The 13,522-nt window shown below is 36.5% G+C and overlaps 1 long non-coding RNA gene across 1 annotated transcript; it reads left to right on the top strand.

Moving 5' to 3' along the window:
• The first annotated feature begins 1,092 nt into the window (after positions 1–1,092).
• LOC120081290 lies at positions 1,093–3,869 on the top strand. The gene is made up of 2 exons (XR_005482760.1): positions 1,093–1,273; positions 3,461–3,869. It is a non-coding gene; the product is annotated as an uncharacterized LOC120081290 (long non-coding RNA).
• Positions 3,870–13,522: the final 9,653 nt, after the last annotated feature.

The following is a 13,522-nucleotide window of genomic DNA, read 5'->3' as shown; positions in this document are numbered from 1 at the left end:
TTTTGGAGTGGTTAAATTAACCATGGATCCAAAAGTTTAAGTTAATGAGTTGGAGTTAATTTAAGTAGTAACTTTAAAGTAGCAAAAATGTTTGGGTAATGGGTTCGAGTCAATACAAGGGAGGTTAACAAGTAACAGACAGACAACATTACTATTGGACTAACCAACAATTTTTATCTGTTTCGTTAAAACAAACATGCACAATTTTTTTTGGTTTTAGAAAAACTCTTTTAATAGTGATTAGAATTTCTTAACATTTTCATAAATGTTTTTTAACATCTAGAGATCCAAATAAATTAGGAGAATTATTTTAAATGATAAATTACTCAAAATATTTTGACAGTGACAAACCACAACAATCATCTATCACTAAACCGTGATAGATATCTATCAAACACTAATAGATTTCTATCATGATTTATCGCGGTCTATCTTGATAAATAGTGATATTTTGCTATATTTGTAAAGAGTTTATCAGGTTTTCTAATTTGGAAAGACTCCAATAAATTAAGATAAATCATCTTAAATTGTTGGACTTTAGTTTCGGATCTCAAAATGTTACACGTCTTAACAAACATGCATGTTTTTTAAAACCAAAAACTAAAATGCAAAAATAAAAAAGAAATTGTATGTATATTATTTTAAAAAGAATAAATACAGTACTTTAGGTTACAAACTCAATTCAATTTTTGTTAAATTAAAATAATAATATAGCACATACGAAATTATATTATTGTAAAATAATATTTATATCATAATTTTAAATAATATGTATAAAATAAATAATAATGTGAGTTTATTTACAAAACAAAATGCCAATGTTAATAGACTAGTCTAATCACGAAAAGGTAGATTCTTTGACTAAGATAATATTACCATGGTCCCAGAAAAAAGATTTTGATTTGGAGTTATCACCTAATCTACAGATGGTGTATTAGTTCCTTGTTTTAATTCACAGGCTAGGTTCAAACATAAGATTCTAGCCTATCGATTAGACGATTTTAATGTCAACAACATTGAACCACATCTATAAATACTGAACTTATCTTATAAATAACTATTTATTAAAGGTATTCCAATATGAGTGGTGAGAATTCGATTCCTCTAGTACCGATTAAGAGTATCAATTCCCCACATGTGCAAGAAGCTGAAAGGAATGCAGTGAATAAGCATAACGAGAAAGAAAATGATAAATTGATTTTCATCGTGTAAAGAATGGTTTGAGGCCCATTGCTGAAGTTGTAATTGGGAATAGAATGGCTCAGTTAATATGGTACGTTACGATAACTATCAGCTCATTTCTTTTGAACATGTCTTCAAGTATAACTAGTATAAACTAGTCTCTATATTTCATAACAATATGGCCTATTTAAGTAATAACAGTAATTATTGTTTTTTTTTATAGGAAAATGGCATAACCAGACTAAAATAATGATATTTATCTATTATTATAGGTTTGTTTCATTCTATTTTTCTTTCTTTAATCTCTTTCTAATTTTTCTCAAATTTTGTCGACTCAATTAACTCTAATTATGAATATTAGGATACTAACTATAGCTTCGTTAACTTCCAACATTATTTTACTTCATCTATACAGGCATTTGTGCCTTATCATGAAATACACGAGCGTATTAATTGTCATTAATAACCTAAAATAATCGAGTGTAGTAAAATAATATTCTATGTGACCTTCACAACATGGGTGTATATTGTATTAGCAAACTATACACATTATCCATGTTAATATACCTAAAAAAAAAAGAGAAAAAATAGTACCTACTCAAATCATAATTTGCAGCATTGAATATATATTTACTTCGTTTTCATTTAATTTCCTATTTTCAAATTTATGTTAGGATAATTGCAATTGGTAACATTTTTAAGAATAATAACAAAGTGTATAACATCATTTAAAAAAAAATTGTAAATATAGACAAGTCTATCAACGATAGACTTCTATCATTGATAGACTCTTATTAGTGATATGATCTATCAATGATAAACTCCTACCAATAATATGGTCTATCACTTATAGACTATTTAAATTGGGTCATATTTACATTTTTTTTATATTATGTTATATCTGCTAATACTTTGGGTCTAATGTCTATATTTGCAACTATCCCTTTATTTTATTAGGGTGTTTGTGAAAGATGCCTTTAATTTCTAATATAATTCAAATCAAAATAATTACAAGTTTGGTTAAAAGAAATAATGACACAAACAAATATTCAATGTTACACATTAGAATGCAATATTATGATGTGGTTAGGTCTAAGAATATAATCTTTATCGTTGAATAAGCTATTTGGGGGAAAATAGATTTACAAATTTGTTAGATCAATTTCTTTTCAAAAGTTACAACATGAGGGCTTGACTATTATAAACTTATAGTTTAGTAAAAAAAAAAAAAGGTGAAAGCCAGAATCTTTCAGAAAATGGATTCCTATTCGAAGAGTGCATAACCGCATGGATAAACTTACACTAACCTATCAATTTCGGATTAAATTCGCAATTCTCCTTGAGAGGTATCGGGAAGGAATTGGAATGTAATAATATTGATTCATACAGATACAAAAGAAAAGGTTCTCTAATCATGAAAGAATTTTAATTGCTATGTTCTATTTGATAACCATTTGATTTTTTATTTTTGATTTATGAAATTAAGAAAAAGTTGTAATTGAGAGCAAAAGTAAAATAAATAAATAAATAAATGTATTTACAAATTTTGCTATGAATTTCTAGAATAGAAAATATAGCAAAAAGTTTAAACTTGTTTTCTATTTTTATTATTCCGACTACCTCCATTTGTGTATCAATAGATATATCAGATATAGTTTACGTTAATGTACTTGAGTTGGCTTCACTTTTTATCGGCAAAATATCATGCAGTTTGTTGTGTGATTTATTAATAGCATTGTTCCAGTCGGGACTTGTTTGTGTACTCAATCGTGTTCAGTTAATGTAATAAAAATCTCTAAGAGTTACACAAGTTTTTTTCCTAACAAATCCAAATATAAACAAATTAGGAGGTAGTTCGGTAAGAATCGAGGTCGAACACGGGGATATTAACTAAGTGAAAGCAAAATTTTGTTAATGACTTTTTACTTATAAACGCGGGGAGATGCTAATCAAATAGTGAGGTGTTTTTTGTTGTGAAAATCATAAACTAAAAAAAAAAAAAAAGTTAAAATTGCAAGGGTTTGATGGGGATAAGGTGAACACACAACACAATAATGGATTAAGAGAACAGATGAGAAAATGTAGTTGGGATTAGCAACCCCCAACCTTTGAACTCAATGCCAATTCAAAACCTATAAGACTTCCACCTTTCTATGAGTTAGCTACATATATCATATTTCTATGACGCAAGTTGTTGGGTTTATTTCACTTTTTCAGTAAAAGAACAATTTAAGGCCCATCATTACTTGGGCTTATTAGGTTTTGTTTATTAAACCAGGGAAAAAAAGAGTAGCTGCTAGTGATAATGCAACATCCAGACCAAGAGACTAAAAAGGCGGTGATAAAAATTAGAGAAAATCCTTGTTCGGTTCAACAATGTTTCTCAATCATTTGGGGATCAATCCGTGGTTCGATTGAGTTGAAATTTTGACAACTTGTTCTTAACATGAGGGTATTCGATCTGGATGGTAGAGATTTTTTTTGGAGCTACCTACATTTAGATACCGAGGGTAATTGGTTGCTATTTGAAGTGAGACAGTTCTAATTTTATTCTTCATTATTGTTGTCATTTGTTGCCGAGATTGTTAATCTTTAGTTATTTACTGTGTATGCTTTTAGTTGTGACTAAGGGGAATTTGTTTGTACCCATTATTTGATTATAATGGAGATTTTGAATTCCGTCTGTAGTTTTTTACTCCTCATATTGAGGAGGTTTTTCCACGTAAAATTGTCTGTATCTTTACTTGATTATTACTGTTGTGTCTAGTTCATTAGTATTCTATTAGATTCACATAAGAGTAAAATAATCGTTCCGAAAGATATAATGTTTATCCTAACAAAGTGGTATCAGAGTGTTGGTTAAGTGATTGCGATGTCCTTGTGTTGAATATGGATACTAGTGCATCTAAGATGGTTACCCTTAATGGGTCAAATTGTCAAGTTTATATGTGAATGACGATAAAAGGGACAATAAAAATGATAGAGGCACAGAAAAGAAGAATGACGATCACAGTGATGTAGACACAATTACTGTAGCTATTGAATATTTTTACATTTTATTTGACGGTGATGTTATAAATCTTGCTACACAACTGAGAAATTGGGTGATTGACAGTGGTGCCTCAGTTCATGTTACACCTAGTGATTTCGACAATGTTAGGTTGGGTAATGATGGATCAACAAAAGCAGTTGGTATCAGAGATGTACATTTGGAGAACAAAAATGCTTCTAACTTGATTTTGAAGAATGTGAAGCACATTCCTAATATTCGTATGAATTTGATTTCTACAGGTAAGCTTGATGACGAAGGTTTATGAAATACCTTCAATGATCATAAATGAAAGCTTACTAATAGCTCTATGGTTGCAGCTAAGGGAGAAAAACATTCCTCACTATATTATATGGAGAATAAGATCACTGATTGTGATATAAATACAGTGAATGATGAAAAGAGTGTTAGAGTTTTGGCATAAAAGACTTAGCCATATGAGTGATAAAGGTTTGAAGATTTTAGCTAAGAAAACATCATCTTCATGACATAAAGAGTGCACCCCTAAAAAGGTGCCCTCATTGTTTGGCAGGAAAGCGGACAAGAGTTACTTTTAAGTCATCTCAACATTCAAGGAAACTAAATATACTAGACTTGTTATATTCTAATGTATGTGGTCCTATGAAAATAAAAACATTTGGAGGTGGATCATAGTTTGTGACGTTTATTGATGATCATTCAAGGAAAACGTGGGTCTATACCTTGAAAACTAAAGATCAGGTGTTACAAATGTTTAAAAAGTTCCATGCCTTTGTTGAGAGAGAAACGGGTAAAAAGTTGATGTGTATTAGGATTGACAATGAAGGTGAGTATTATGGACTTTTTGAGGAGTACTTCAGAAATTATGGTATTCGACATCAAAAGACACCTCCTAAGACTTATTAGTTAGATGGGATAGCTGAGAGAATGAACAGAACACTAGTTAAGAGAATGAGATGCTTACTTTCAGAGCCATAGTTATCGCAATTGTTTTGGGGTGAAACATTGAATACATGTACATTTTTGAATCTCACACCATGTGTTCCTTTAGGATCAGAAGTTCCAAATAGAATATGGTCAAATAAGGATATATCTTATGATCACCTACGTATCTTTGGTTGTAAAGATTTTGTTCATGTTCCTAAAGATAAGATATCGAAACAAGATGCAAAGATTAGACCATGTATGTTTCTTGGCTATGGCCAAGATGTGTTTGGTTATAGGCTGTATGATCAAGTACAGAAGAAGCTCATAAGAAGTCGAGATGTTGTGTTTGTAGATGACCAAACAATACGAGACATTGAGAAGACAGATAAAACAACATCTGAGCATAGTGATGATCTAATTGATTTGAGTTCAGTTTCATTGACACAACCTTCTAAACAAATAGAAAATGGGATTCAGGATGATCAATTTGTTGATATAGATGAGGGTTCTGAATAGGTTGAGGCAGATGATAGCGTTCAAGAATAGTTGCCAGAAACAAAAATTCCTACAGATGTTTCACATAGAAGATCTGTCAGAGATCGACGTCTGTCAATAGGATATTCAACTAATGAATATTTCTTATTGGCTGATAGGGGAAGGCCTGAGAGTCATGAAGAGGTCATAGAAGATGAGCACAAAAGAGAGTGGATTGATGCCATGAAAGATGATGTGAAATATTTACATGAAAACCACCCTTTTGAGCTTGTGAAATTGCCTAAAGGGAAAAACCGCATTGAAAAATAAGTGAATTTATATAATGAAACACGAAGAAGATACCTCAAATTTGCATTACAAAGTGAGATTGGTTGTCGAAGGGTCCAGTCAGAAGAAAGGTGTCAAGTTTGATGAAATTTTTGCTTTATTTGTCAAGATGTCTTCTATACATGTAGTTTTGGGTTTGGTAGCTAGTCTTGACTTAGAGGTTGAGCAAATGGATGCTATGACTGCACTTCTTCATGGGGATTTAGATAAAGAAGTCTACATGGAACAACCAGAGGATTTTAAGTAGAAAGAAAAAGAGTATATGGTGTGTAATGTGAAGAAAAGTCTTTATGGGTTGAATTAGGTATCAAGGCAGTGGTATAAGAAGTTTGAGTCAGTTATAGAGAAGCAAGGCTACAAAAAGACTACTTCTGATCATGGTCTTTTTATTAAAAAAATTTCTGATGATGATTTTACTGTATTATTGCTTTATGTGTATGACATTTTGATAGTTGGTAGGAATGTCCCAAGAATTGACAAGATGAAGAAACAGTTGAACTAATCCTTTCGCCATGAAGGATTTGAGGCCAACAAAAAAAATTCTTGAAATTCGAATAGTTCGAGACAGAGCATCCAATAAGTTGTATATGTCATAAGAGCAATCTTAAAGAAGGTGCTTGAGCGTTTCAATATAAGTAAAGCAAAACTGGTAAGTTCTTCTTTATCTAGTCACTTCAAACTGAGTAACAAACAGAGTTCTATAGATAAAGAGAAGGAAGATATGAGCAAGGTCCCTTATACTGTAGATGGAGCTTGATGTATGTCGTGGTATGTACTAGACCTGATATTGCTCACGTTGTTGGTGTTATTAGCCATTTTATGTCCAATCCAGGGAAACGACATTAGGAGACAGACAAGTGCATCATGTAATATTTGAGAGGCACTTCCAGTTTGAAGCTCACATTTGGAGGTGGAAAGCCAGTACTTGCTGGGTACACTGATTCAAATATGGCAAGAAATCTAGACAACAAAAAGTCTACTTTTGGTTACTTGATGACATCTGCAGGTGGTGTACAATGTCTTGGCAGTCAATGTTGTAAAAGTATGTTACACTTTCTACAACTGAAGCAAAGTACATTGCAAAAAATAAGGCTTTCAAAGAGATGTTGTGGATGAAGCACTTTATATAGGAGTTTGCTTTCAAGAAACAAAGATATGTGATATACTGTGACAATCAGAGTGTTATTCATCTTGGTAACATTGCTACATTTCATTCCAGAACAAAACATATAGATATGAGGTATCATTGGATGAGAGATGTTGAGCTAGAGAAGATACATACTAGACATAATGGATCTAATATGTTAACGAAGAATCTACTAAGAGAGAAGCTTGAGTTTTGTCATTCCACCGTGGGAATGACAAGTTCCTCTAGAAACTGAAATAGGGGGAGATTTGTTGGGTTTATTTGACTTTTTAGTGAAAGCCTAGTTAAAGCCCATTACTTGGGTTTATTAGGTTTTGTTTATTAAACGAAAAGAAAAAAAAATAGCATCTGCTAGTGATAATGCAACACGTAGACCGAGAGACTAAAAAGGTAGAGAAGATAAATTGGAGAAAATCGTTATTCCATACCACAACAATTTTCAACCATTTGGAGATCAATTCTTGGTCCAGTCGAGTTGAATTTTTCATAGCGTGTTCTTGACACGAGGATCAATCTAGAAGGTGGAGATTTCGTTTGGGGCTACCTATAATTAGATACCGAAGGTAATTGATTGCTACCTCAAGTTGCTGAGATTGGAGCTACCTACAGTTAGATATCGACATTTGTAATTGTATTCTTAATTATAGTTGTCGAGATTGTTAATCTTCAGTTATTTACTGTGTATGCCTCTAGTTGTGTAAGACCCTAACACTAAATCTAAAGTGGGAGGTTAAATAGAAAAATCCTAAGTAAGGATAGTGGGGCAAAGGGAGAAAAACATAAAAAATTATCCAAAAAGGTGACTAAAAATCTAAATGCCTATGAAGGGCTTAAAACATATTGGACGCAAGAAAGCATGGAGGATGGAAGCAAGAAAACTTGAAAAATGGCTAAGGGTTGCATACAACCAACGCAAAGGCATACATGAGCCATGCGGACACGGGTAGGAAGCATGCGTCGAGTGAGCATGCTAGCGCGCAGGCCATGCGTTGAAGCCAAGCGCACAGGCCATGCGCCAAGCATGCAGCCATGCGTCGAGGACAAGCGCACAGGTCCTGCATCAAGTGCGCAGCCCATGCGTCGATGGTGTATGTCAAGCACGCAGCCCATGCGTCGATGGTGTATGCCAAGCGCACAGCCCATGCTTCGATGGTGTATGTCGAGCGCCCTGCCTATGTGTCAAATGGGCAAGCGGGTAAGCCATCCTATGCATCGAATCGCTGTTGAGTCTGTCGAGTAGCCATGTATCGATGAGCTATGCCAAGCGCACGCCCATGCAGCGAGGAATGCCTATGCGGCGAGGCATGCCCATGCGAAGAGAAAGGCCCACGTGGCTGAAAGTGCCTATGCGGCCAAGCGCGCAAGCGCCTAGGCAGCACACCATGTGTCGATGTTCAGCATCATGCGTCCATGCTTAGTAGGCCGAGCAAGCACACCTAGCAAGCCATACATCAAAAGTGAGTGGCCACCCTATGCATTGGTGATGGCCAACTCATGCGTTGGCTAAGTGGGACTTTGATGAAAGAAAGGTGAATTGTTATGCGTTAAGGATAAAGGGTAAGGCTAATTGATGGAAAAATTCAAGAGAGGATGCCAATGGTATACGAGCATAAGTCTTGAACAATTTAAGTAGAGAAATATGTGAAGTATCTAAGTGATTTAGGTGGCAAAAGAAGGATCACACAAAATTCTAGTAGGAGGTGGACAAAGGAGATTTCATGCAGTTGAAGTCTTATCAACTCAAGCAGGAGGTGGGTGAAGGAGATTTCATGCAAAAAAGGAGATTTTGGCTAGCAAGCTGAAATAAGAACAACTCAAGGCTAGGCTAGGTAGGCTGAGTGTTGGCAGCTCCAAAATGAGACAAATGGGAGTTGAGTTGTCACCATGGGGTGAGTTTGAAATGGCTATAAATAGAGGGGTTGGGCAGGAGGAATTTATTCATACCATCACTTAAATTGTGTGTTGAGAGCATATTTAGAGAGTGACGTTTGAGTTATTAGGCTGCCAAGTTGATTGGAGATCAAAAGAAACAAGGTTGCATTGGTGAGGCATTAAGTCAGCCAGCCCACACTCTGCGCGCACGCAGCTCTACGTTCGTCTGTCCACGCACGCCTCGCTCGACGCATCCCACGCGCCAGCCAAGGGTAGCTGCCTCCCCCATACGACGAATCACGCCCAGCGCATGCCCAACGCAATGCATGCCCAAACGCGCCAGTCCCCTATGCGGCACAGCCCGCCCACACTGCCTACTGCCCAATGCCCAGCTGCCCACCATGATCCAAATAACCTCTAAAGAGGCTAATTTTGGTATTTTGGCTAAATTGGATTAGGGTAAGTAGGTGTTTTCATTATATAATATATTTTGGCTAGTTTGACATTATTTATTGATATAACAAATATTAATTGAAGAATTTCCATTGATATTGAGGAATTCTCAGGAAGGTATTCTCAAGGTGATTTTAGTGGAAAAACTTGCTAACGGTGAGTGTTTACTTAGTTTTATGTGTTGATATGTGGATAAATGCATATGTAAGTGCCAAATGCATGCTTATGATGTTGTTGTTGCCATGATATTGTTTGTGAAATTTCTATGGAAACTGAGATTATACCCAGATTACATAAGTTAGCATGCTTAATAAAAGGTGCTTGGCGAGAAAATATAGTCGGCCTCGGTAATCGGAAAATAATAGTCGGTGACGACCGACGGGAAATATAGTCCAGTTACCTAAGCATGACTAGCGGGAAAAGAATTGTCGATGTGCACATTGGCGGGAAAAGTGGATTATAGGAAAGTTTCCATAAAAAGTTATTGTGATTGATAATGTGTCCATGATATGAGCATGCCACGTATAGCATGGAACTGGAGGTTGATAATTGAATGAATGTACACATGATCATGCATAAATTATACTGGAATTGTGATTATGAGATTGATTTCCCAAAAATATATTTTGCAAAGTGATTATTATTCTAAAAGAACCACTCATTGGGCTTAGTAGCTCACACTCTTCCAAATTTTTTCTTATATCTCTCCCCAGGTAGCAAAGCGGAGCATTCAGGAAGGAGTCTACTAACCACCAACACACCAGGACTTGGTAAATTCTCAGGACACGGCTCGAATCATGTAATAAAGAATATAGGAAATTGAACTATGTGTATGAAAGTTAGATAGAGTATTGTAAACATGTTGAAATCTTTAATAGAGGGGGGAAACATTAAATTGAAATATTGTCTTGGAATACTGATGGTGTATCCTCACGTTCCCTTCCAGATCTTGGGAGGCTAAGGCTAGGGAGGGGGTGTGACAACTTGGTATCAGAGCAAAGGTTTACGTAAAACCTGGGAAACAGTTGAGTCTAGCATAAGTATAAATAGAATCTAGGAAAAATAAAGGAAAAAGGGATAGGTTAAAGCCAAAATGGCATCAGGAAAAGGCTTACCTAAGGTAGGAAAGCCAGATAATATTAGAAACTAGGCCAGGTCAAAACATAAAAAGGAATAAATATAATGAAATATATTAGGAAAAACCTAAAGTAGAATCAGGAAAGGTTAGGAGAAAGAAATGAGGAATAATAAGTGGACATAGGAAAACATGAGAAAAGGAAAGTGAAAATAAAGAAATTAGTAAGTAATAACCTGAATAATGTCCACTGTAGGAAATGAATCCGAGCAGACAAGACTGGTGGTGGAATGACTCCGGAACGCAAACTGGGGACCGCGGTGCTAACCCAGGGGAAAACCCTGAAAGATCTGAGAATAGTGTGAATAATACTGAATATCCTATTACCTTGAAAATGTAAACTTGGTGGAATCCCGAACTAACATGGGATGTCCACAGTGTGGTAAAAATCATAGCGGTCTGTGTCTGAAAGGGACCGGAATTGCTATGGGTGTGGCAAGGTTGGCCATATCTGCAAAAAATGTTATACCTTTCAGAGAAAAACAAGAGAGATTCAGGAAAAATATCAACGAGAACTGGCTGGAGGTTCAAGTTCAGGAAGTAACAACATACTGCCTAAACTGACGGTGGACCAAGAATGGACGCGTGTAGGATAGAAGGATATTCCTCAACGTATCATGATCGAATTCTAGGAACAGCCCACCTATGACTCTAACAACACAGAATCCTATAATTTTTTTATTTTCTATAAGGAAATAGGACATGTGCAGGAAAGGTGTGTATAGAGAAACAAGAGGATGCGTCTTAACTTTGAAAACTTACAACTATTGGTGAACGAGTAAACAAATAACTATGTAGATTGGAAGAAACTACTAATGTAAATAGCAACAATGTTCACAGATAAAAATAGTATGTTTATAACATATGTCTAATTTATATGTGAATGATTGTAGACAAAATGCTGAGAAGTGGAAAATGTAGAATAGGGAAACCCTTTGGAAACGAAAGTGAAAGTGCCTCAAGCCATCCAAGAGAAAAATCCAGGGAGGAAGAACAAATAGATAAATTCACCCAAACACTCCAAGCAAGCTTAAAAAATATACAACCTGATCCCGAGAAGAAATATGGGATCGAACAATTAAAGGCATTGGGAGCCACAAAATTTGAAGGAACAAAGGATCCTGCAGATGCAGAAGCATGGATGAATCAAATAGAAAAATGTTTCGAAGTGATGAGATGTCCTGAAAACCGTAAGGTAAGTCTTGCCACATTCTTACTGCAAAAAGAAGCAGAAGATTGGTGGAAGCTACTAAAGAATAGGAGGGGCGATCAAGAAGAAATATGTTGGGAGGAATTTCGAAAAGCATTTTTCGAAAGATTCTATCCCCGATCGTTCATGGATATGAAAGAAGATGAGTTCCTACAGATCATGCAAGGAAACATGACTGTAGCAGAATATGAATTAAAGTATACGGAATTATCCAAGTATGCTTTAAACATAGTGGTGGATGAAAAGGAACGTTGTCGGAGGTTTGAAATAGGATTAAAACAAGAGATTCGAACTCCTGTTATAGCAACCGCGGAATGGGGAGAATTTACAAAGCTAATAGAAGTCGTAATGAAAGTAGAAAGAAGTTTAACGACGGAAGAAGTAAGACCAGAAAGAGACTCATCAATGAGTCGGTGGCGGAGGGAAGAACCAAGAAATTTTACCCCCAGGGTAGAAAGCAGAAGTGGATGGAAAAGAAGAGGAGTTACCAACACTAAAGCAGACCCTGAACAGGAGAGTCAAATAAAGGAGTCAATGATGAGCGTGAACCAAAGACCAAGATGCCCGATCTGTAATAAATATCACTGGGGAAGATGTTGGAAACAAACCCAAGAACGGTCGCACACGTGTTTTAAGTGTGGCAGACCAGGACACTTTAAACGAGAATGTCCTCAGTTGATGGATACTGGAAATGTACAACCACCAAACAACCCAGGAGGAAGATCAACGACAGTTGAAGAAGGACGAACTATAGGAGGGAGAAAAGAGGAAATAGGAAAAATGACGTTGGGAAAACTATATGGACTAACTCAGGATAGGGAAGACAATATGTCGGTGGTGGGAAAAGGGAAAGAGAAAGTTTTAGAAGACTAGAATAGAAAGTTGTGGTGTAATAAAACTGTATGAGGCAAATTATTAAATAAAAGTTCTGTTGTAAATTAAGTTTCGTTTAATTTCAAGGACGAAATTATTTTAAGGGGGTGGTAAATGTAAGACCCTAACACTAAATCTAAAGTGGGAGGTTAAATAGAAAAATCCTAACTAAGGATAGTGGGGCAAAGGGAGAAAAACATAAAAAATTATCCAAAAAGGTGACTAAAAATCTAAACGCCTATGAAGGGCTTAAAACATGTTGGACGCAAGAAGGCATGGAGGATGGAAGCAAGAAAACTTGAAAAATGGCTAAGGGTTGCATACAACCAACGCAAAGGCATACATAAGCCATGCGAACACAGGCAGGAAGCATACGTCGAGTGAGCATGCTAGGTGCGCAGGCCATGCGTTGAAGCCAAGTGCACAGGCCATGCGCCAAGCACGAAGCCATGCATCGAGGACAAGCGCACAGGTCGTGCGTCAAGCACGCAGCCCATGCGTCGATGGTGTATGTCAAGCGCGCAGCCCATGCATCGATGGTGTATGCCGAGCGTGCAGCCCATGCATCGATGGTGTATGTCGAGCGCCCTGCCTATGCGTCAAACGGGCAAGCGGGCAAGCCATCCTATTCGTCGAAGTGCTGCCGAGTCTATCGAGTAGCCATGTGTCGATGCGCTATGCCAAGCGCACGCCCATGCGACGAGGCACGCCCATGCGGCGAGACACGCCCACGCGGCCGAGGGTGCCTATGTGGCCAAGCGTGCAAGTGCCTAGGCAGCACACCAAGCGTCGATGTTCAGCACCATACGTCCATGCTTATTAGGCCGAGCAAGCACACCTAGCAAGCCATGCGTCGAGGGTGAGTGGCCGCCC

Source organism: Benincasa hispida, chromosome 7, assembly GCF_009727055.1.
Source record: "Benincasa hispida cultivar B227 chromosome 7, ASM972705v1, whole genome shotgun sequence".
Lineage (NCBI taxonomy): Eukaryota > Viridiplantae > Streptophyta > Magnoliopsida > Cucurbitales > Cucurbitaceae > Benincasa > Benincasa hispida.
Note: the sequence above shows the minus strand (reverse complement) of the source record. Positions and strands in the feature narration are given on the sequence as shown.